General features: G+C 38.9%; 1 long non-coding RNA gene across 4 annotated transcripts in view; it reads right to left on the bottom strand.

Annotated features, from left to right (window-relative positions):
- Window positions 1–25,739, bottom strand: part of LOC138743981 (uncharacterized) — a 110,114-nt gene that overhangs the window by 25,873 nt on the left and 58,502 nt on the right. For 3 of the 4 annotated variants that reach the window (XR_011345154.1, XR_011345155.1, XR_011345158.1), the window contains one exon: window positions 24,031–24,166. The exons of the other annotated variant lie outside the window; for it this stretch is intronic. This is a non-coding gene — a long non-coding RNA (uncharacterized lncRNA). The remainder of the gene's footprint in view (window positions 1–24,030; window positions 24,167–25,739) is intronic. 4 annotated transcript variants of the gene reach the window in all.

Here is a 25,739-nt window from a genome sequence, read left to right as displayed (position 1 = left end):
ATAAATAATAAACTTTTCTCCAAGTGAATGGAATAATGAGCTGGGGCTGTGACTCCTATTCTGGCCTTATAAACTTTGACATCTGCGATGTTCGGCATTCGCAATTCTCAGGTGAATTGTTAAATTGTTAACAATTCAGTCACAAATTCTTGTAAGGGAATTAGATGTGAGGTGGTGCCAATGACCAGTTTCATGGCGAGTTCAAATATAGAGAAATACGCTTGGAAAATAAGGTAAACCCACAGGCTAATAAGGGACCCAGAGGGAGGCGAAAGAATGCATTTCTTTGAAATATGCAAATACAGTAATGAATTATCATCGAAAAGTGAAAAACAAACTTGTAGCTTCAGATGCATCGTGCACATTTTAAAAATGCAAAATCATTTGGGCGCACAAAGTTCAGCGGAAGAACATTCGTGCTCAGTGTGGAGTCTGGGGTAAAATAGAAATGGAGAAAATATTAGACAAATCCTATTTGCATACTCGTGGGTAATTCAGCAATGACTTGTTTCTGAATATATTGCAAAGGACAGAATAGCAGGTGCACAGATTTAAGCCAGTTGAGTCTGTAGCTCTCAGGTCAAGACACAACGCTGTTCCGGGACTTCTGTCTTACCAACTAGGGTCTTTACATTCTGATGATCGCTCCTTTTTGGTGAGCTCGCACCGGCTATGATTTTGTCTCCAGCCTCTCACCCATCCCTTTCGGGAGATGGCTTCAGGAGGCTTCTCAGCATTGACGCAAATGATGTCAAGGCAGCGTGGGCGGGACTAGGCCACAGTTCCGAGGAGCCGACATTCGCTTGGACGTGGCTCTCCATCAGCTGCCACATTCAGGTGACAGAAAGGCATCCTCTCCGCAGCCACCTGAACGTCTCAGCTGCCGCGTCTGTGCACCTGAAACCTGCTTATGACTCTATTTTGGTCGTAAAATTGGTGACCAAGACGCACTGGGTTACTCATATTTGTTGTGCAACATGTGCAGTCAACCTGAGAGTTTGGGCCAGAGGTACTAGGAATTAAACGTTAAATTCAATAAAAGCTCATTTAATGTTTTTCCAACATCCTACGCGATACAGCAAATCTGAAATTATCTTTGTGTTCAGCTTGTTCAGGAATAATAATAATAATTATTATTATTGTTCAGGAAGCAAATCTTTCTCTATAATCCATTGCTGTCTCCTTGCTCTGCCTTGGTGGCCAGAAATTAATGTTGGCCTGTGCTGAATTCACTGTCAGCCAAAGAGTGCAAACTGTGTAGGACCATGTAAGCGAACAAGAATCCAGCCTTATCCTTTCCCTTGATCACTCACCCATTAGCTTAGTGAGACTTCAGCTGCACATTTGTCCAGAATTTACAGCAATGCACAAGATCTTATACTAGATGGGGATTTGTTCTTCACATTATAGAATGGATGGATCTTGCTGAAGTTCTAGAGTTAATTACAAAGTGGTTGTTGACAACTTTTTAAAATCCTCTGGTTATTTCAGGAACATATTTTCATATTGCTATATTGTGCCTCCAGGTATTCTAATCAAATGCATCATAAATCATTGGTCAGTAAAACCAGATGAGGTTACTTAAGGTGCAAAACCAGGTAATCTCTGTGGAAATACCATATATTTTGGCATATAGGTCGACCCCCACTTTCAGCTTAATTTTAAGGGTTTTATGGTATATCTGGCATATAAGTTGACCCCTATTTTTCAAGCTGTCTGGACCTCCCGGGAACAACTCAAACAATTTCAAAACACCCCCATTGCTAACTAACAAAGTTGTAAATTAAGTAAGTTTAGAAAAAATCTCGGCCTACTAGACGGCAACAGCGATAGCCCACAGAGCTGGAGCGGCGACATCGTGATCCAAGAGGGAGCAGAAACCTTGGCCTACCAGGCAGGAGGGGCGATGGTGACCTCAGGATGGGGAGGTGCTTCCAGCATTGACATATGCTGAACTGACGTCAATCTGTTTCTATTCCAGTGAATTTAAGGTCTCAAAAGTGTATCCAGTGTATGTCGACCCCGCCCCCCCCACCCCATCCTTTTTGAGAATTTTTTTGGGTTCAGCTTACATGCCAAAATATAGGATACATAGAAAATCAGCATTTTTTTCTCTGTCAACCATTTAGAAATGTCATATGGGGATAGCAACGCTATTACAGCACCAGTGACGTAGGTTTGAATCTGCCGCTGTTTGTCAGGAGTTTGTACATTTTCTCCGGATACTCCGATTTCCTCCCACCCTCTAAAACCTATGGAATTAGTAGGTCAATTGAGTGGAATGGGTTTCATGGCTGAAACTGTGCTGTATTGTTAAAATGAAAAAAAAATTAAATAATTAACTATTTTGTACCAAGATGACATTTATTAATTGTCTTATCTTGAAAAAATGATGTAATATCTATTTATTTCTAAAAAGTGATAAAAAAAAGAGAAAAACTCCTTTGTAACTCTCCCATAAACCATTTTCCCAAATTCTTTCAATAAGCAAATTTTAACTATTTCCATATTTGCTTTCCTCTTACCATTATAACCTCTGATTCTACATGAAGTACAACTATCAACATGGATGGGATAAAAGGACTGTTTCAATTATCACAGGTGACTTTTTGCACTAGGATTACTGAGAATATGCTATCTATCGTATGTACTCATCGTCTCCTTTAAATTTAATTTGTTTAATATTATAATTTTTCTTCACTAGTACCTATTCGGCTGCAGCATATAAAAATTTCCATGCTTATGTGCATTGTATAAATGTGTACAATAAACTCATCATTTCAAAGTTCTCTCAGTATTCATAAATTGCTCGAGATTTGTCCTAAGCTTCTAAATATCATTCAAAACTCTTCAGTGGCTCCTTATAACCTACAATACAGTACAAAAGATTTCTAGCACTGGAACTGCAGGCTGTTTTTTTTAAATTAACCAACCATCTGTCCATGGATACCATGATGCAAAACAAGCAGAAGTAGGCTTACAACAAATGCCTCCACAAAGCCTGATGGAAGCCCCTCTAACATATGCAACATTCATAAAATGTAAACAGCATATATTCTGAACATGAACAGACACACAAAAATGAATTCAAGACTGCAATCCAGTCCTGAGGTTCAGAAGATATTAAATGATAGCAAAACATGTTGATGTGATATCCATATTGTAAGTATTGTATGCAATACATCATGTCATATGAACCATGATTAAAGAGAGTGGTATGTTGATCGAAGCTTCAAAAACATATTTCATTGTTTAAGAAGAAAACATTTTATATTCACTTAAAAAAAGTCTTCATGAACATCGTTGTTGGGTACAGGATACTGATTTGAATTAATTTGTTTGTCACATACTAACCATTCATTACTTGATATGGAACTCTTTGTTTTTGACCAGGTTTCAAAATATTCACATAGTCAGAATATGCCACAGTCAGTTACTTTGGTAACATTGCTAACGTAGATTGAACAAATTAATTGAGAAAGTTTATAGACATAGTTATCCACTGTCGATGCAAGAATATAAGAAATACTCAGCATGTCAGGCAACAGTAACACACTTGAAATGTTGGTTATACACCTTTATTTTTGCTATATAAAGTACACTGTTGGACCTGCTGAGTTTCTCCAGCTTTGTGCTTTTACATCAGACGGCATTTAGGTAAAGTGAAAGGAAGTAAATTTCCACAGTTGTTGACCATTCATAGCTATAGAAAAGCTCAATACAGATATCAGTTACCATCTTTATAGTGTAAACAGAAATTAATACTTGGAATAAGCTTCAAGGAACAGTAGCAGAGAAAGAACCCATGAAATAATTTAAGTTATAGGATGAGAACTCTTCATTTCAGCCATTGAACAATGTAGTTGTTTATCCCTGTGGATTTGTAACATGATGATGAAGATTTTGGGCAAGAGGTTTAAATGCACTCAACAATTTTCATGAGAAAATTGAATGAAAGGTCCTTTATGGGATGCAGCATCCATACTCTTACACTGTGCCAAAAGTACATTGAATGCCAGTTTAGTTGTGCAGCTCTCTGGTATGGAGGGAACATGGATCAAAACTGCTCCAACTTCACACACAATCATGCGTTCCAAGTGGTGCGTGAGGCGCAGAGCAAACCAAAGTCAGCTCAGCTATGAATTTCCTTCCATGCCGTGAGGGAATAGCATTGCAATTCCATTCCAATAAGAACAGCTTGTGACCTTTGATGGGAAAAATTTACAGCTCAATTTGCATTACTGGAAAACATGTGTCAACATTTAAGAAAACATTATAATTGTAAGTGTGGGGGGAAAAAAGTCTTCTTATTAAAAAAAAATCATTTTTGAGATAATTTCCCTTAGATTTGTTTTGTCAGCAATATTCACCAAAAACAAAATCAAAGATTAATTTGATCTATTCAGCACTCACAAGGGCCAACTAAGAATGGTGACTGAGGATGTCAGGCATGTGTGTGAAGTTCTGCCATTCATCAAATAATCATCACTTCTCTTATGCACTATTCTTTTCACATTGGACAACTCTATTAACTGAAGAATCATTCCATGGAATTCTGCTGTACTGATCCTGCAGCACCGGTTCCCAACCTTTTCTTATCCACTCACATACAACCTTAAGTAATCCCTTACTAACCACAAAGCACCTATGGTATAGGTATATGAGTGAAACAAGGTTGAGAACTACTTGTACACCAACTTCCTTGTAATTCATACATGAAAATTGTCAGATGTTTTATGTACAAAGATGCCAAAGCTTTCAATACACCAACATCTTAAAGTGTTTTTTTCTTCTGTTCTTTCTATCAAAATAAATAATCTCACATTTCTCTCTCCCATACTTCCTCATTATATTCCATCTGCCATTTTCTTGCCTTTTCAAACTTGCATACATTGTCTTTATTATTGATACAAGTTATGAACAAATTAAGACATAGCAGTGATCTTTTTGACACCTTTCTAGAAGCACCTTGCCAACTGGAAAATGACCATCTATCCTTCTTAGTTGTTTGATCATTTAACTAATTCCACAACCATGCTGTTACATCTGAACCTTTATTCTGCTCAACAATCTGGCATATAAAGCATCAAGATCTACTGCATTTGTTGATTCCTCCCATCTACCCTGCTAGACATGTATTAGAACATCCAAACCTTATTTCCTTTCTTAATCATTCTGTCAACTACATCAAGTCATGCTACAATTTTCTAAGAGACTAATCACCTTTTCCTTAATAAAAGTTCTGCAAGTTCTATGCAGATTAAAGGAAAGGTTCAGTAAAACTGTAGCCATAAAATGCAGCAAATTTGAAAATTGATTGCAATGAAGTATCAAGGTATGTGTCAATCCATTTCTGAATGTTTTAGTCACATTATTGCTACTTGCAAAAATAAATGATGACATGAGATTTCCATGAAAGATTCAGTCTCAATGATCATTAAATCCACTGAGACCGAGGAAGGTAACAATAATATTTGCTTCCTTCATTCTTATTGCAATAAAATGACTGGCTCTTTACACATATACTTGTAAGTTTCGTGCGTTATTCTCAATTAAGTTAGAGTTTTATTCAATATAGTGGAATATGGAAGTTCATGATGATAGGAAAAAATGGTATCATCAACAGTGAAAAGGATGCAGGTAGATTTTTTGTGATAATTACATTTCTCATTGCTGTTCTAGCTTGAAGATATTGGTGTATTACTGGTGGGAACAGCAAAATACATCTCTGCAACATCATGTTCTTGAGGAAGTATGACCTTACCACATAAAGCACAAAGAAATCCAGAACATCTCCAGGAGTGGCGAAGGACCACCATATTCCATTTGAGATATGGGAAAGATTTGAGAACCATTGTCATTGAGAATGAGGGACTTTCAACAAAATGCCAAAGTAGTGCAACATCCCAGATCTCCTCCTTCCCACTTACCTAAACCAGCGGTGTTTCTTCAAATCTGCCCCAGTTATTACAATTTTCCATAGATGCTGACTGGTTGCTCTTCCATTTTAAGAGCCCCTTCATTGATTATTGCAGTATTATAATTTTCCATAGATACTGACTGGTTGCTCTTCCATTTTAAGAGCCCCTTCATTGATTATTGCAGCATTACAATTTTCCATAGATACTGACTGGTTGCTCTTCCATTTTAAGAGCCCCTTCATTGATTATTGCAGCATTACAATTTTCCATAGATACTGACTGGTTGCTCTTCCATTTTAAGAGCCCCTTCATTGATTATTGCAGTATTATAATTTTCCATAGATGCTGACTGGTTGCTCTTCCATTTTAAGAGCCCCTTCATTGATTATTGCAGTATTACAATGCTTGGTGTGGGGGTCCCAGCATCAACTCAAATTTATTGTCATCCGATTGCACAAGAACCCAATGGAACAGTGTTCTCTGGTCCTTGTAAGAAAACATGCAGGCATAGAGGCAGACATAACAAACACACAGCATACACATGCAGAACAAGTATTTCATCTATACAAATAAGTAAATAGTTATTGCTTCATGAATATTCATGAAACAATATTTATTTATTTGTATAGATGAAACACTTGGAAGTGTGAGCTGTTCCTTTGGTCGTTCAACTTTCTCATTGCCCATCGGAAGAAGCTGATCCTCAGCCTGGTGGTGCTGGCTCTGATACTCCTGCATCTCTTTCCTGATGGGAGCAGCTGAAAGATGGTCTGTGCAGGGTGGAAGGGGTCCTCAACAATTTTACGCGGCCTCTTCAGAAAATTATCCCAGTAGAGTTCTCCTCATCTTGGCTGCGGCTATTCAGCATCCCAAATAAATAATTGGATATAAAGTAATGATCAACTGGAGAGCGATTTTGGAACATCAGATATAAACTTCACCATAAAGAAACAATCAACAAAAATGCTCACGTTCATCCATTCAGTGGCATTAACTGAAATGGACAAATAAGATGCTTCCCAATCCAATATTCCCTCTGAATCTCCATCACAATTTTCCTGTGTACCATAAAAGGAACCCCTGGAAGAGAAAGCCATCAGGCATACCTTCTTTCCATGTTCATTTCCATTTGCAGGTACAATTTATCTAATAAGAAAAAGACTTAGATCATATTTAACAGAGATAACTGAAGACAATTTTAGTCTAAAAACTATAATATTTCCCTTAACAAAAAAAATTACTTACACAGTTGGTGCATAATATTCCCAGCACTTGTACTTTACAATCTTTAAAGGTTCCAGTCATAAACTGTAGCTCCTCAACAGGATGAGATGTGTTCAAAAATACATATTGCTCAACACAGCCTGATAAGTTGGCTCTTCCAAGCAAAGACACTGAAATCACCAAAAAGCCTGACTAATCCTCCCTTTTCTTTGCAGATCTCACGATGTACTTGGCTAGTTAGAACAGGTAAAGAAGTATAAAATGCAATCCAAATTACGTGCAGCAAACTGCATCTCTCCTACAATGAGAAACCCAGCTTCTCTGTTATCGACAGCAGAAAGGCAGCTGAAGGAGATTGTCACTAAAATATGTGAAGCACGGTTGCTTCTGCAGAGAAAAGAAGAACATTAAAACACATGGATTACTTCCTCCTCCATTCTCCTCTCCAGTTTCATATCTTCCGGAACAAAAGAAAAAAAGGAAAGAGGATTTATAGAGAAATGTGCGTATTTACATGTTTTAATATTATGGTGCTCAGGATCCATCCCAACAATGATTAAGATTTAAAACAACCACAACAAAAATATCCAATTTTGGAGGAATAATCTTAGTCATTGGACACTTTTCAATAAAACATGTATAACTAATTAGTGGATCAACACATATAAAACAATATATTGAGAAGCTTTCAGGGTCAACATTAGAATATACAATCTCTCTTTTAAAGAGCCGTGATAATGCATATCACATTTCAAGGCAATCATATATTGATAGTTTTGGATGAAATAAAAAAATCTTTGGTATTTACTGATGTAACTACTGCTTTGTAGCACAGCCCAAATTGCTTTACTTTTCATAATGAGCCAAGTGCTGAGTTTATGAGGCAAATGTGGTTTCTATTTTTTTTGTTGACTGTCAAGATAGCAAATGAAAGACATAATATGAACTAAAACAAAGAACATGCTTGATGAAGTGAATAGTTTTCTTTTTTGCGGGGGGTGCAAGCTGCTATAATTTAAACTGCTGTTCGTACCAAGTAGCATGAATCATGGATTCAATGCAAATAAGTGTTGGAAACAAAGAAAATTATATTTGTAGCACATGACACAGAGCAAACGCCCTGCAGAAGATTATCATGACTTTCTGTCAGTGGCATCTCAAAATTTTGCTTCAAATGCTGGAGGAACTCAGCAGGTCTCGCATTGTCCGTAGAACAGAGAACATGACAGCACAGTACAGGTCCTTCAATTCACAATGTTGTGCCGAACTACATATAACTAACCACCCCCTCCCCACCAAACAACTAAACCGTCCCTACCTCATAACCAGTTATTTTTCTTTTAAGAGTCTCTAAAATACCTCTATTGTTCCAGCCTCAACTACGACTCCTGGGAATGCATTCCAGGCACCCAGAGCTCTCTGTGTTCTCGGGGATACATACAGAGACAGACATCCAGAACTGCTGGAAGAACTTCAACTTGGTGAAAGACGGCCTTTGGTGTGCCCGAAACCTGCTGATCTTTCAGCACATGGAGATGTTGGTGTGGGAATGCTGCCGAATGGCACATTCCAGGCTAAGGGCTGCACTGAGGCTTGGTGCAGCTAACGTTAGGGCATTGTGGGGGAAAAAAACCACAGTTGAGAGTCTTTCCATTACCATGAATTGTGAGGGTAAGACTGAGGGGTAGACCCTCAAATGACACAGTGGGGAGCAACGACCAGGTACCACAGTGGTGGCAATGCTGCTAAATAGAAAATTAATGTAGCAATGTACATTGTGAGGATGCAAAGATATTTTAAAAAGATTTTTTGTCAATTATTCATAAAAAATTAAGTCTATTTTGGGGGGAAAAATTGTTATACATCTTTACCTCCCAAGGTTGCTGTGAGACCTGCTGAGTTCCTCCAGCATTTTTGTGCTTTTACTATAATCACAGTGTCTGCAGACTTTACTGTTTCACTATAAATTTTGCTTGTTTATAAATATGCAGTAAATTACTAAAAATTTCTGCGTTTCCTTACATGAGAAATTGACTTTTCAACTTGTGTGCAAGACCTTGGATTTAGCTACTCATTGGAAATAATCCTCCACTAAACCACAAAACAATTTTAAATCGCAATTAGGAGTCACCGTTCTACCTCGAACAACATAAAACTCCATATTATTGGCCAAATTGCTGGGATTATCAAGCATGACATACCAAAACTGTTTTTTTTTTGTGTGTGGCACTCTCTTTCATAGAACATGCACAGGAACAGACCTTTCAGCCCAGGTGTCTATACTGAACATGGTCCAAATCAAACTAAAACTCTGCTCCTTGCACTTGATAGATTTCCATGCATCCCCTTCATATTCCTATGTCTATCTTGAAGTCTAGCTATTGCAACTGGTTCCATTAGCCCTTTCCAGGTACCTATGTAAAATATTTGCCCTGCGCTTCCTCCCACCCACCTGACATGCATGTTCTCTAGTGTGTGGGTAAAAGATTCTGAATGTCAGTCTCGATGCCTCTCATGGTTTTATAAACCTTTATCATGGCTCCCCCCCACCATCTACATTCTTGAGAAACAAATGAAGTTTTGTCCAATCTCTCTCCTTATTTCATACTCTCTACCAGGACAATATCCTGGTATCTTTTGTATTCTTTCCAAAGCCTCCACATCCTTCTAGTACCGATAATAAGAGTGACCAGAATTGCACATAATATGCCAAATGCAGCTTAACCAAAATTGTATATATCTAGAAGATGTATTTCTTAGCTTATAAGCAATACTCCACCCAATGAAGCCATGCATACCATACATATGCCTTCTTTACCATCCCATCTACCTACATGGCCACTTGCAATGAGCTATGGACCTGGACCCCAGATATTTCCACATGTTAGAGGTAAACAAGGAGTCTTTGATGCTGGAGAACTAGAATAATATCCAAAAGTGCTGGAGCAGCTCAGCGGGTCATGCAGTTTCCATGGAAAACAATAGGGAAATTACATTTCAGGAATATTAGGTGTCAACATTTCAAGGAATTCCTGATTCCAAGTGAATTTTGATGATTCCTAATGAGTGCTGAATCTTGAAACATCGCCTGCCTTTTGGTTTTCATCCATACGTGCTACATGCCTTGCTGAGTCCCTCCAGCACTTTTGCAAATAAATGCCTTCAAGAGTCCGGCTGCTAACTGAATGTATTCCCATAGCACTTCACCTCCCTAAGTGCCACACCTCACACTTGTCTGGTGTAAACTCCATCTGCCATTTCGCCCCCCCCCCCTCCCCATAACTGTGGCATGCATGACTGACCTATATCCTGTTTCATCCATTGGTATCCCTCCACACTGTCCACATACTTACCAATCTTTGCATCATCTGCAAACTTACTAACTTATCTTCTCACTTTTTCACACATGTATATCACAAACAACAGATATCCCAACACCAATTCAAAACTATCAACTCACCATGCATCTTCACTTTCTGAATCTGTCCAGACTGAGGGACTTTGTCATATGTTTTATTAAAATCCATGTGGACAGCATCCACTGTCCTACCCTCATCAACTAGTTTGGTAGCCACTTACATGGAATTCCAATTACCTAAAGACCTCGCTGCATGTGTTGACAAGAGGACATGGCACAACAAGCCAGAATAGCAAGGGACAGCAGAACTAACATCACTAGAGTATCACATGCCCCAAATGTAAGGGTTTCCCCTTTAAATAGTGACTGCCATGATAGGTAATAATACATGACCAAGCTTAAGAAAAAGGGGCTCCTTTGAAAAGCAGGTAGAATCTCAATAATAAATAAGTCTGAAGCTGATATTATGAAAGGGCAAAATAAAATGGCGTGCAGATATTAATAAAAAGCAAACGTGATAGTGAACTTCAGAAGGTAATGGCATCCTGATAACACTTCCTGCACCATCAAAAGCAAAATGGTTTATTTAATGGTAATGTGGACAAAACTAGTTCAATCTGAAACCATTCGCAATGACTGTGATGTACTAGTTTGGGGCAAAAGCAGAGTGAGACAATGAATGAGCACAGCATTTGAATAAAGAAACGATCCTTCATAGTAAATTTAATTCCTTTCTCAGCTGTGTCTTAATGCAAACGATCAGTGTGTAGACTCACAGATGAGCAAATACAATAAAAACTGTTGAGGAAGCAAATTTTGACATGTAAAATTGCTCTGTTGATGGAAAAAAGCATCCAAGAATGCTCGAGAATTTAATCCATCACGAGCAACTGGTTTAGCTATAGTCAACGAACAGAGAACCATTGAAAAACTCAAGGCTGTGAAACTGATTCAAAAATGTACTGAGGACACAATGCAGTCAGTCGAAGTAGCTATAATTTACCACAGTCTTGCCAATTTAAAACAGCCAAAAACATTAGTTGCCAAAAGAACTGTAACATTTCAATAGTTTGTAAACCGATGTTCAGACAAACAAAGTAAAAACACAATGCTGGAGAATCTCAGCAGGTCACAAACTGTGTACTTTATATAGCAAAGATAAAGATATATAACCAATGTATTCTATGTATATAAATATGTATAATAACCTGAGCCCACAACATTGTTTATGTATCTTTATCTTTGCTATATAAAGTACACTATTTGACCTGTCGAGTTTCTCCAGCATTATGCTTTTACTTTAACCACAGTGTCTGCAGACTTTCATGTTTTACTTCAGATAAACAAAAGCAATTTTAGTATCATTTAAAATGAAAACAAAAATAAGGACTTCATATTTTGAAAGTGTGCTGAGATGGTGAAGAACCAAAATTATACTCTCTCCTTGTGACAAATGAAATTTGAAGTAACCAGAGATTTATGTGTAAAGGATCTTTCTTGATTGACAATCAGTGGACTGATACAAGAATTGATATTGCTGCAGGCTGTTCAATGATTAGTCAAGATACTTGTCAAGCAAGTTCCATTAAGCACTATTGTATCCAGGTCAGGATACATTAGGGTAAATGGAGTACACTTTTCAACACAGCATTAAGTACAATAACCCATCATTCTGGTGAACTATGAAAATAGACTCGGCCTTAAGTTAGACTGAAAGATGGGGCGAGAATGCACTGATTTTTCATTAGTGGTTTGTCGGGAATTGTTGTTTAGCTGTAGTATCCGTTCATCATGTTCTCAACATTGGTGTTTTTACACAGTGGAGGAAAATGGGGTCATTAGTGAGAACAAGGGTACAGAGCCACAACAGGAGCTGACCAATTACAAAAGGGTTGTGCATTCGTGTAACAGCTCAAGTATGATGTAGCCCAAGATTTATGACAATCACATCCTGACATATGGCAATGTTAATAAGTTTAAATACGGCTATACTGGTTTAACACAAGTACAAGTCCGACAAAGAAGTACACTGGCACATTTACATGGAACCAGATGCAAGTTGAATCTGTTACAAGCCCAGACCAAATCCATATGCTCTAAAGTGTAAAGTTCAGAATGAATTGGTTAAGTCGAGGTAAAATGATGTGTTTGTGAAATCTTTCCAGAGTGGCCAGCCAATAATGGTCATGTTCAAGGCAGGCAAAATAATATTGCTGTATGGAGACTATAAAGTTAAACCAGATCATGCTGTAGGTTATGAACAATATCTACAATCTCTTTGAAAGAACGATACACAGTTGATAGTCAAAGGCATTCACAAAATTGGACCTCTCCCATGCCAATGCATAATTCAGTGTTGACAAGAATATTCAACTCTCCTCAACTATCAATCTATTCAAATAGTACTACTCTTTTGGAGTTACCGTACAAATGTCAGGTTATTTCCCCAATATTTTCAAGGTTACTATAGGTAAAAACGTAAAAGGTCGATCATCACATGTGCAAGCAAATAAAACCTATTGATTGCCATGAGTACAAGTGGAAGAGAATCTTCTGGTTTTGGAGAATTATATGACCATGATATGAAGTTGAAGCAAAGACAATGTTAGTTTAAAGCAAGGAGTGATGTTCCCTGAAGGTTGATGCCTATGGTCCCTCATCAGGCAAGAAGGGGCCCCAAGTAGATTACAATAGCCCAGTACCGTAGAATGTAAAATTTTAATGCCAATCCTGGAGATGGTCGAGCATAACATGCCATTCCTTCCAGATCTTGTTATGTCATTCATATCATGAAAAAGAATGTGATAGATTTGACAGAAATGGTTTTGGCTGATGAATTTGAACTCCATATTAAAGGCACAGGCTGTCAGTATGAAAGTTACCCCCCCCCCCCCCAATAATGCCTCAATCTGGATGGTGCTTTCTTCTGAATTATTGATAAACACATTAAAGGTTTGTCAAAATAGTTGGAACAAATCATTCAAAGCTCCTTTATAATCATACCATGACCAACCAAACTGTCCAGAGAGTGAGTAGTTCCCTCCCCCCTTTGCACATCTGGTTCATTCCAGAGGGGAGTGACACCTATGGTAAAGGTTTGCAGAACCAAGAGATATTTAGTTGAATTTGGTGACAAGTCTGGATACTGAAGCATATGATCATAAAGCAAATTCAATTTGAACCCAGTGATGATGTCAGGAAGCAAAATCCTAAATCCAAGCAAGTTCAGCAAAGAAACAAAACTTTCTCTGAATTTAATTTCAGAACCAAACAACCCAGCAGCTTATGAAATTGGTCAGATGATCAGAAAAACACTTCAAACCAATGAATGGATAAGATTGATTGAAATTCGTATATTAATGAAGTACCAGCACCTCCCTCTTATCAGTGTAAAAGGGGTGCAAGCAAAAATACCCTTCTTTAAAAACAGAAAGGAGCAGACTCTCATTTCAGTATGCTACAGAATATTGTTCCCCGGTGTTTTTAAAAATATGTGTGCATATGCGTGAGTGGGTATATGTACTATGAACCAATTGGACAACAGCTATACACCTGCTTCATTACAATGTAACAAAGATCTGAGTCAAACACAGAATACTCAACAAGGATGTAGTTTAAGTGGTCTGCCTTGCATATGATATATATGACCTGTGCCTAAATGCATTTGTGGAGACTTTACAGGTGTTTTACGTTAGATCCCACTATGTAGAACAAAGCACAAACACCAAAGGCCAGAACCATGCCAATTCAAGCAGTCAAAATTTACACACTACATAATAAAAGAAATAAATCCCTGTCACTTGACTGGAACACTGTGCTGAGTATATATTTATCATTGGTTATCAATGTCACAGGAGAGCAGGGCTGGAAAATGTAAATTTGAATTCCAATGGGATGTCTGAACCAGTGTGGTGTAAACAATGAAAGATAGCTTAACATTCGAGTGATCACTCACAATCATTGCTGCTGCGACAACTCTATTTATTTGAACACAGCAGGAGTCATTGCCAAGTTAGGCTACTTAGTTCTGCCCCTGTTTGGGATGGAGGGGAAGCAGTAGTTCAAAACTGCAGAGAGAGAATGTTTATCCACTTCACTGAAAGCTAAAATACAGGAAAGTTATTTTAAATTATGTAAAATAGCCTATTGATATGACAAAGCATAGCCTGCTCATTATTTAACTATCCTTTAATTAAATGTACATTGCAGTACAGTGTATTTGCAAATGAGTGAATGTAACTGTGGTTGCTGCTTGCCTTACATTTACACAGTATGAAATAAAGTTGTTTAATAACTTGAAGCAAGCTTTGGTTTGCCAAATGAAAACATGTTGCTCGATGTGCAGAAGACAAACTTCCATAACAACAACTTTAATAAAAATAAACCATCATCTTTTCTCTTTTCTGTAAGTTAAAGGAATCCTTTATATTGACAACTTGAGGCAATAAGTTTATACAAGTTAAGAAAGCAACAATCGGTCGAAACAGTTGGCGGACAATGTAGCCAGATTAATTAGTGTTATACATGCAACACAAAGAAAGGAAAGATTTAAGTGCAGCCGTGGCACTAGATCCAGAAAAAAGCACTTGATAGATTGGAATGGGACTTTTTGTTTAAAGTATTAGACAGATTTGGGTTTGGACAAACTTTTATAAATTGGATCAAGGCATTTTATAATAAACTTAAAGCGAAGGTAGTAACTAATGGACAAATGTCTGATCCAATTTATTTGGCAAGGTTGTTCCTATCTCCAGCTTTGTTTCTTTCAGCTATAGAACCATTACTGAGATAATTAGGAGTGATTTAGAAATTGTGTGGTTTCAAGTCAGTCGGGGAAATACAAAATCAGTTTATATGCAGATGATGTTTTGACATACCCGAAAGAACCAGAGATTTCCTTACGTAAATTAAATACAAATTTTGAAGAATATGGAAACATTTCAGGTTATAAAGTAAATTGTGATAAAATTGAAGTTATGCCCCTTACACAAGGATATTATACACTTTGCTGAAAAAATACTCAATTTAAATGGCCGAAAGAGGTGATTAAATATTTACGGATCTGAATAGATAATACTTTAAATGATTTATAAAAATTGAATTATTTACCATTGCTTAAAAAGTCAAAGAGGATTTTTAAAAATGAATTATTCAATAACATTAGTTGGTAGAGTAAACCATATTTAGATGAATATTTTTCCGTGGATACAATATCTTTTTCAAGCTTTACAAATATTGCTTCCACAAAAGTTTTTCAAGAATTAAATAAACATTTAAGAAAATTTCTTTGGAAAGGTAAAATCTCATGAGTATCTATAGAAAGATTAACATGGAAATACGAATTTGGAGGTTTGCAACTTCCTAACTTTAAGAATTATTATCAAGTGGCTCTATTGAGATTTCTTACTTCTTTATTTGAGGGATGAGGAAAACCAGCATGGGTCAAAATAGAGATGGCTAAAATAGGAGAGAAATGAGAGCAGAAGAATTTATATATAAATGAGACTCAAAGTTAATAATTGATATGAAAGAAGCACCTTTGCTTAAACCTTTGATTATTATCTGGAATAAGATAAATAATGACATTGGAAAGAAAGGAAGTACATCACCCAACATACCTTTGATTCAAAATAATCTTATACCTCTTACTGAAGACAATCAATTTTTAAATATTTGGTCTCATAATAGTATTAAAAATATAGAAAACTGTTACGAACAAGGTTAATTGATGTCATTTCAACAATTAAAAGATAAATATGGAATAACTCAGAATACACTTTTTTTTGTTATCTCCAATTGAGAGGATACTTGTGGGAAAAATTAGGATCAACAATGTACTTAACGGTCTGTAGTTAGTTGAAAGTTATTATTAGGAGAGGTTATACTAAGATATTTATTTCTGCAATGTATCTTTTATTACAAGCAGCTACTTGTAAAAAGGGAGTTCATAAATATAGACAGAAATGGGAGGCAGATTCAAACATTACAATAGATGACAAAAGATGGACAGATTTTTGTCAAGATTATAGGACAAATATTATAAATGTTAGATATAGTTTAGTTCAATATAATTACTTACATTTAACGCCACAAAAATTGCATAAAATGAAATTGGATTTATCAGATGAATGTTTAGATGTGGTGAAGAAATATGAACTTTTTTTTTACATTCTACTTGTTCATGTTTTAAAGTTAAAATGTTCTGGGAAGATTTAGGGAAGTTTTCAGAACAGATTACTGGCCTTGTTTTTCCTCAAAATCCAGATTTATTTTTGTTGGGGAATATAGAAGGAGCATGACATAAATTAAAATGATCATTTTATCAAGTGAAATTTATTAAAATAGCATTAGTGGTGGCAAGGAAGTGCATTGCAGTGACTTGGAAACCAGATGCAAATTTAGGTATGGAAAGATGGAATACAGAAATGCAAATCTGCATACCTTTGGAGAAAATTACATATAATTTAAGAAATAAATATATTACTTTCCTACAAATTTGGAGCCTATATATCCAAAGTTTAGGGACAAATATGTAAAAATGTATTTCTGTCCTCTTAAGACAGGTAACAATCTTCTTCCCAAAAGTCACTATATAGATACTGTAAAATCTCAGTTTGTGAGCTGATCCTTTGTGTAATCCAGAATAATATTATTTTTTTCACTTTTTCTTTCTATTTATTCATATATTGTAACTATATATTATATCCATTTATATTATATGCTTTTAGTGGGGGGAGTATAAGTGGGAGAGGAGGGAGGGTGGGGGCAGCAAAATCACCATGTAATCACTGTAATTTCTAATCCAATCAAATTTTGCTTATGTAAAAGTATATAATTACATGGATGGAGAATTTTACCTAAAATATTCAAAACAAAAAAATCAACAATGCAAGGAAGTTGAACCAGCACAAACATTTGAAATGTTATTGTAACATCAGTTCAAAAGCATGATTGCACCTTTGGCAATGTCAATTCACTTCTGCCACATGGCTTACTTCAAAAGTTTGTCTCACCAGTTTTCACATTTCTCATCGTGTCAGCAATCAGAAAGGTCCTAAAACTGTACTGATCACACTGGACAATGTGCATTACTCTGAGCTGCAGTTAAGAACTGTTCCATAACTTTGCAAGACATGCTCCGATTTGAAATATCTTTGGCTTGGCTTCGCGGACGAAGATTTATGGAGGGGGTAAAAAGTCCACGTCAGCTGCAGGCTCGTTTGTGGCTGACCAGTCCGATGCGGGACAGGCAGACACGATTGCAGCGGTTGCAAGGGAAAATTGGTTGGTTGGGGTTGGATGTTGGGTTTTTCCTCCTTTGCCTTTTGTCAGTGAGGTGGGCTCTGCGGTCTTCTTCAAAGGAGGCTGCTGCCCGCCAAACTGTGAGGCGCCAAGATGCACGGTTTGAGGCGTTATCAGCCCACTGGCGGTGGTCAATGTGGCAGGCACCAAGAGATTTCTTTAGGCAGTCCTTGTACCTTTTCTTTGGTGCACCTCTGTCACGGTGGCCAGTGGAGAGCTCGCCATATAATACGATCTTGGGAAGGCGATGGTCCTCCATTCTGGAGACGTGACCCATCCAGCGCAGCTGGATCTTCAGCAGCGTGGACTCGATGCTGTCGACCTCTGCCATCTCGAGTACCTCGACGTTAGGGGTGTGAGCGCTCCAATGGATGTTGAGGATGGAGCGGAGACAACGCTGGTGGAAGCGTTCTAGGAGCCGTAGGTGGTGCCGGTAGAGGACCCATGATTCGGAGCCGAACAGGTGTGTGGGTATGACAACGGCTCTGTATACGCTTATCTTTGTGAGGTTTTTCAGTTGGTTGTTTTTCCAGACTCTTTTGTGAAGTCTTCCAAAGGCGCTATTTGCCTTGGCGAGTCTGTTGTCTATCTCATTGTCGATCCTTGCATCTGATGAAATGGTGCAGCCGAGATAGGTAAACTGGTTGACCGTTTTGAGTTTTGTGTGCCCGATGGAGATGTGGGGGGGCTGGTAGTCATGGTGGGGAGCTGGCTGATGGAGGACCTCAGTTTTCTTCAGGCTGACTTCCAGGCCAAACATTTTGGCAGTTTCCGCAAAGCAGGACGTCAAGCGCTGAAGAGCTGGCTCTGAATGGGCAACTAAAGCGGCATCATCTGCAAAGAGTAGTTCACGGACAAGTTTCTCTTGTGTCTTGGTGTGAGCTTGCAGGCGCCTCAGAGTGAAGAGACTGCCATCTGTGCGGTACCGGATGTAAACAGCGTCTTCATTGTTGGGGTCTTTCATGGCTTGGTTCAGCATCATGCTGAAGAAGATTGAAAAGAGGGTTGGTGCGAGAACACAGCCTTGCTTCACGCCATTGTTAATGGAGAAGGGTTCAGAGAGCTCATTGCTGTATCTGACCCGACCTTGTTGGTTTTCGTGCAGTTGGATAATCATGTTGAGGAACTTTGGGGGACATCCGATGCGCTCTAGTATTTGCCAAAGCCCTTTCCTGCTCGCGGTGTCGAAGGCTTTGGTGAGGTCAACAAAGGTGATGTAGAGTCCTTTGTTTTGTTCTCTGCACTTTTCTTGGAGCTGTCTGAGGGCAAAGACCATGTCAGTGGTTCCTCTGTTTGCGCGAAAGCCGCACTGTGATTCTGGGAGAATATTCTCAGCGACACTAGGTATTATTCTATTTAGTAGAATCCTAGCGAAGATTTTGCCTGCAATGGAGAGCAACGTGATTCCCCTGTATTTTGAGCAGTCTGATTTCTCGCCTTTGTTTTTGTACAGGTTGATGATGGTGGCATCACGAAGATCCTGAGGCAGTTTACCTTGGTCCCAACAAAGCTTGAAAAACTCATGCAGTTTGGCATGCAGAGTTTTGCCGCCAGCCTTCCAGACTTCTGGGGGGATTCCATCCATACCTGCTGCTTTGCCACTTTTCAGTTGTTCGATTGCCTTATATGTCTCATCCAGGGTGGGAACCTCATCCAGCTCTAGCCTTAGGGGCTGTTGAGGGAGCTGGAGCAGGGCGGAATCTTGGACTGAGCGGTTGGTTCTGAAAAGAGATTGGAAGTGTTCTGACCATCGGTTGAGGATGGAGATCTTGTCGCTGAGGAGGACTTTGCCGTCTGAGCTGCGCAGCGGGCTTTCGACTTGGGGTGAGGGGCCGTACACAGCCTTTAGAGCCTCGTAGAAACCCCTGAAGTCGCCAATGTCCGCGCTGAGCTGTGTTCGTTTGGCGAGGCTAGTCCACCACTCATTTTGGATCTCCCGGAGTTTGCGCTGAAGATGGTTGCATGCGCGACGGAAGGCTTGTTTCTTCTCTGGACAGGACGGCTTTGTAAGGTGAGCCTGGTGGGCAGCTCGCTTCTTTGCCAGCAGCTCCTGGATTTCCTGGCTGTTTTCGTCAAACCAGTCCTTGTTTTTGGCAATGTCAATTCACTTCTGCCACATGGCTTACTTCAAAAGTTTGTCTCACCAGTTTTCACATTTCTCATCGTGTCAGCAATCAGAAAGGTCCTAAAACTGTACTGATCACACTGGACAATGTGCATTACTCTGAGCTGCAGTTAAGAACTGTTCCATAACTTTGCAAGACATGCTCCGATTTGAAATATATACTGTTATGTAAAGATGTCTGCAATGCAAATTGGCATTGAAGGTGAGAAGCACCTTAACTAGTTTGAATATGACCAATGTAAAATCAGTGTCAGGCATTATCACATGCCAGGAATCCCAGCAACTTCTCTATTTTGAATTGGTGAAAACTTATGGCTCAGATACTAGATCTTTGGATCAAGGAACAGTACAACAGCTGAAAATTATTCCAAACAGCACACATGAAATATCAACAGAAATGACATTGTAGCCTTCAATATTTTTCTCCTGAAAGTCCGATAAGTATCGATGTACAAATAGTCCATTATGAAAGTTTTTGATTTCAACTATTATTTGAAAACAAAAAACATTTTCCCATATTATTCATAGAAATAAACATTGTATTATAAATTTTGGATAAAACTTGCAACAGGTCAGGGCTACTTTTCTTTTAAAGTATTTAGAACCAATCTAGCTTTGTTATCAAAAAGATTGCAAAATGCTGCTAACATACAGCATTGTGCAATGTTAACAATTATGGATTGAGGGGAGGGAAGAATCTGAGAGAGGTTTTCAGGTAGAACCAAAGGTACATTTTCCAGGGCTTGGCAACATCCACCTATTGACCACATCCTGAGGCACCGTTTTCTATAGCTGGAGGCTGAGAGTCAGTTGCACATGTGTAGTATCTAATTTGCAAAGACCTATGACAACCTCAAACATTGGGACAGCATGAACAGAGACTGTCAAGGCAACCATAACTCTTACATTTTGTGCCGGGGGGCATTTTCCAGGTTATGACAGGGAACATGTGTAACATCAACAATTTTGGCTGCCAAAGGTGTACAGATAAGAAGGGGATTGAAGATACTGGAATCTTGTACATTTTTATCAGCACAGTATTGAAGTCAAGAATACAAGTTTTATTTCCATTCTTGTAAAGGTGTGATTGGTGATGTATTTAATCTTCTTTGTGTCAGCTGTAGCTCAGGCAGTAGCATTCTTGTATCCAAGTCAAGCGCTTAGAAATTTGAACACTAAAACCTAGGCTGAAACTCTGGGTACCTGTATAGTACTAAGGTAGTGTTTCAGTGTCAGATGTAATGTCTGTTTGTAGTCATTCAGCATGGTAACAGGCCCTTTCGGCCCACGAGCCCGTGCCATCTAAATACCCCAATTAACCTACAATGCCTGCACATTTTGAAGGAATTGAGGAAAACGGAGCACCCGATGGAATCCCATGCAGTCACAAGGAGAATGTGCCATCTCTTTACAGACAGCGCTAGACTTCGAGTTGAGTCCTTAAACAGAAACACCATCTGTTTTCACAGATTAATGTAAAATAACTTACAGCATTGAGTTGGTATATTATGCCTGGCATCTTGACCAGTATTTACCCTGCAATCTAGATTTCTTTGAAAAAATGATCTAATCATTATTACATTGCTTTTTCTGAGAGCTTACTCCGCACAAGTGTTTCCGTGACTATGCTCCAAAAATGCTTAATGAACTGAAAAGTTGTTCGGGACATTCTGAAAAGGACATGATATACAGCATTCTTCATTTTTTTCCTTGGGTGGATGTCGTGCTTCTTGTAGCAGCAGTACAGGAACAGCCTTCAGCAGTTTCTCCTCCCCTTGGTATTACTCTCAATTCCATCAAAATCTACGCCAATTTGGTGTGTAATCAGCTTGGTTTGTCATCACTGTTCTTTTGCTGGAGCTTAATTACCTCTTAATTGAGACTCACAGCTTATTTATTGAATTTATTGCTGCTCTCTTCCAAATGGTGGACACACCATGCAGGAGGGAGAAAACCCTGCACAGAATTAAAGCAGCAAAATTGCATATAAAAGAAAAGCTTTTAGCAAGCCAGAATGATTGGGGAAACAGCAATTTATAGGCTTATCTTTCTATTCAGGTAAAAGATTGAAATGATTTTGTCTGACATGCCCCTGAACAACATGGAAAACCAGGTGCAAGCCTGCAGATTGGTTACAACTGCTATTGTTGCAGGGAAGGGGAAATTTGAACCAATTTACTCCTTTTTTGACGTATGATGCCAGTTGTTTAAATCAATTCATCATATCCAAAGTTACATTGGAGAGTTCAGACCTGTTTTGGTCATTTTTATCCCTGCCCCAACTCTTCATTGTTTTATTCTTCCAGTCTTCAATATATTAGCTCAGTGTCAGGGGTTCGCTGGACCCCAAACTCAACAAATCAAGTTTCCCCAAGTTTTTTTTTATCAGATTGCTTTCCATAACCCTAAATGTGAAAGGCCACTGCTACTGCTAAGCATTCTCCCTGCAACCTTCCCCTCACACAATCCCAAGGATGGAAATTGGATGAAATGAAATAAACATTGTATGTAATAAACTGTGATGGGGAGGAGACATTTTCCTACCTCTTTGCAAACTGGATTTGTTTAGAATAGTGGTTTTCAAACTTTTTCTTTCCACTCACATATCACCTGAAGTAATCCCCATGGCATAGGTGCTCTGTGTGATTCATAAGGAATTACTTCAGGTGATATATGAGTGGAAAGAAAAAGTTTGAAAACCACTGTTTTAATCGTACCTAATTCACTTGTTATGTGCACGGTTTCATAACTCCAAAGAAAATGGGCCAATGGCAACTTTTTCTCAAGCAAAATATTTCAGTAACAATTGGGTCTAGAGCAGTGGTTCTCAAACTTTTTTCCCCCCCACTCACATATCACCTTAAATAATTCCTAACTAATCACAAAGCACCTACTTAAGGTGGCATGAGTGGAAAGAAAAACATTGAAAACTGCTGTTCTAGAGGGTGTGCAAGGGTCCTTGTCATTGTTCATCCCCAGCAGCAGTATAACAGATGGCAGATGCTAAAGATGTATGCAGATAGACATCCAGTCAGCTGGAAGATCATCCACTCGGTGAAAGATGCTCTTTCGTCTGCCTAAAACTTATAGGTATTCCAGCACAGTGAGATATCAGTGAGGGAATACTGCTGACTGGTACATTCCAGACTGCAAGATTATTTGCTGAGAGATGCATGGAGGCTTAGTGCAGCCAATGCAAGAGCTCTGTGGGGAAGCACCACAGTTGAGGATCCTTCCGCAACTGTACATTTAAGGGCTAAGATTGGTCAGGAAGCATCTCAAACAACAGCAAGGGGCATAACTCTGAGGGGGCTCCAGAGGCAATGATGCTATAAATGGTTACTGCTACAGTATACAGAAAAAAAATATTGATAGTACAAATGTTAAAACTTTGCTGTTTTTCCTTTGTGCATTTACAGCTGTGACATCACGGATGTGAAAAGAACGTGCACTGCATCTGTTTTTAATTGTGAATAGAGTCTATTTTGTAATGATTTTTAAAATGGAGTACAATAAAAGAGGGAAGGAGAAAGTGGGAAATAGGTTGGTCAGTTTAACATTAGTTGGATGAAAATGATTTGAATACATTGTCAAAGAGGATAATTGAATACTTGAACAAATATGGCTCAATAGAGGGAATTATGATTAGTATATCATGTCTGATTAATCTAGTTAAAACCTTTGAGAAAGCTCACGAACACGATGGGCATTGTCGGCATTTGCCTCGGCTCCAGCCGTACATCATCAAGGTAAAAACAGATGTTGGAAGTAATTTTGTGAATAGATTGTCAGACAGAAAATATAAGTTAGAAACAGACAAAAGGGATAAATAATACAAGAAGCAGAAAAACAGAATGCTGAAAGCTTGATTAAACAAAGAGAAGCTGCTCAGCAGGTCGGGCAGCCTCCGTGGAGAGTAATGAAGAGTCAGCTTTTTGGGTCAGGACATTTTATTGAAATAAAATGCGCTGTTTTGTTGCTTAAACTTTTCACTCGACAGACACACTGATGTTTTGAACCATATTAAGTCATATAAATGAAAATAATGTCTTATGCTGTCTGATCAACTGAGCATTTCCAACATTTCAGATTTCCGGTACCTGCAGGTACTTTGCTTCTAATTCTCATCCGACCCATTTTGCAGCACTCCTTTGTGCATCTTACAGATCGTAGGGCTATATAGGCCACGGAAATGTGTGCATGTTCATTTTGAGTACGTGTGATCTATGACTTGTTCTAGTGAAAAAAAAGCACAATGTTCAAACCAAGATTAAATAAATTCAGGGGGATGAACAGGAAGTATTTAATCATCTCAAATGCATGGGTTCTAAAACAATGAGCATGTTGGACAACTATTTAGGTCAAGATCAAGATTGAGCAATTTTTAGAAAAATAGGATTTTCTTGGATAAATATCACAGTTTGGTGAATGGATTTCAAATATAAATCAATATTTTACTGGTCTTGAGACACTAAATGTCATGCTCTTCTTCATTAGAGCACTCAGATCTATTTGAGCAGAATGGTTTCAGGCCTATCATCTCCCAAAGGCCCTTCCTGTTTGGCAACTACTTTCAGTCCAGTTATACACACCTTGACTTACAAACTTTAGTTTCTCTTCAAACATTTTGCAGCATCTGCCACCCCTCACTGGAGCAACAAGTGTAGCTATGGAGCAGGATCAGAACATCATTTCTTGTGATGGGGAAGGTTTTCGCCACTATCAATGTCTACACATTTTTTTCCCCCGCCAGAATGTGACAGAGCCATTGGGAATATTTTCAAATATGGAACACAAGAGCGACCTCACAGCAGGTCTGTACTCCAGGAGAGCCAAATTTATCCTCCTCCTGGATTCCAGGCCTCCTGAATATGGAGGAAGTAAATTATTGTCCTACATGCTTTGAGATGAATTTTCAAATGATCCACAACCATAAGGAATTTCATTGCCTTGGTCCACCTCAACCAACATTCCCCCTCTCCTTGATCTGCCTGTCTCCACCTCATGAGACGAACTCTCGACATATCTTCTACAAACCCACCAACACCTACAGCTATCGCGACTACACCTCTTCCCTCCCTGTCCATTCTTCACTCCCTGACCACTGTATGAATTCCATTTCCTTCTCTCAATTCCTCTCTCTTTGACACATCTTCTCCCAGGATGAGGACCTCCAGGCTAGAACATCAGAGCTGTCCTTCTTCCAACAACATGGCTTTCCTTCTACTGTACCACAATCAACTTGGCCCTCACCCGTATATCCTCTGCCCTGGGCCCTTCTTCCCCCATGCACAACAAAGACAGAATTCCCCTTGTCCTCACCCACCAGGCTTCCAGCCTCCGCATCCAACATATCCTCCTCCACCATTTCCACCACCTACTATGTGATCCCACCACATTCCCCTCCCCTCCCCTCTCCACCTTCCGCAGGGACCACTCCCTCCGTGATCACTCCTCCCTCCCCATCAAATGTTCCCTTGTCACCTACCCCTGTCACAGCAGGAGCTGCTTCACTTGCACCCACACATCATCCCTCGCCACCATTCGGGGCCCCAAACAGTCCTTCCAAGTAAAGCAACATTTCACTTGTGAATCTGTAGGGGTCATCTACTTCATCTGGTGCTCCTGTTGTGGTCACCTCTACATTGGAGAGACTTAGCACAGACTGGGAAATTGTTTTGTTGAGTACTTCCCAGTGGCCATCCATTTCAATTCCCTGTCCGATTCCCTTGCTGAAATGACTGTCCATAGTCTCATGCATTGCCAAACTGAGATATCCCGCAAATTGGAGGAACAGCACCTCATCTTC

Source organism: Narcine bancroftii, chromosome 10, assembly GCF_036971445.1.
Source record: "Narcine bancroftii isolate sNarBan1 chromosome 10, sNarBan1.hap1, whole genome shotgun sequence".
Taxonomy (NCBI): domain Eukaryota; kingdom Metazoa; phylum Chordata; class Chondrichthyes; order Torpediniformes; family Narcinidae; genus Narcine; species Narcine bancroftii.
The sequence above is the reverse complement of the archived record's forward strand: the minus strand, read 5'-3'. Positions and strand labels throughout refer to the sequence as shown.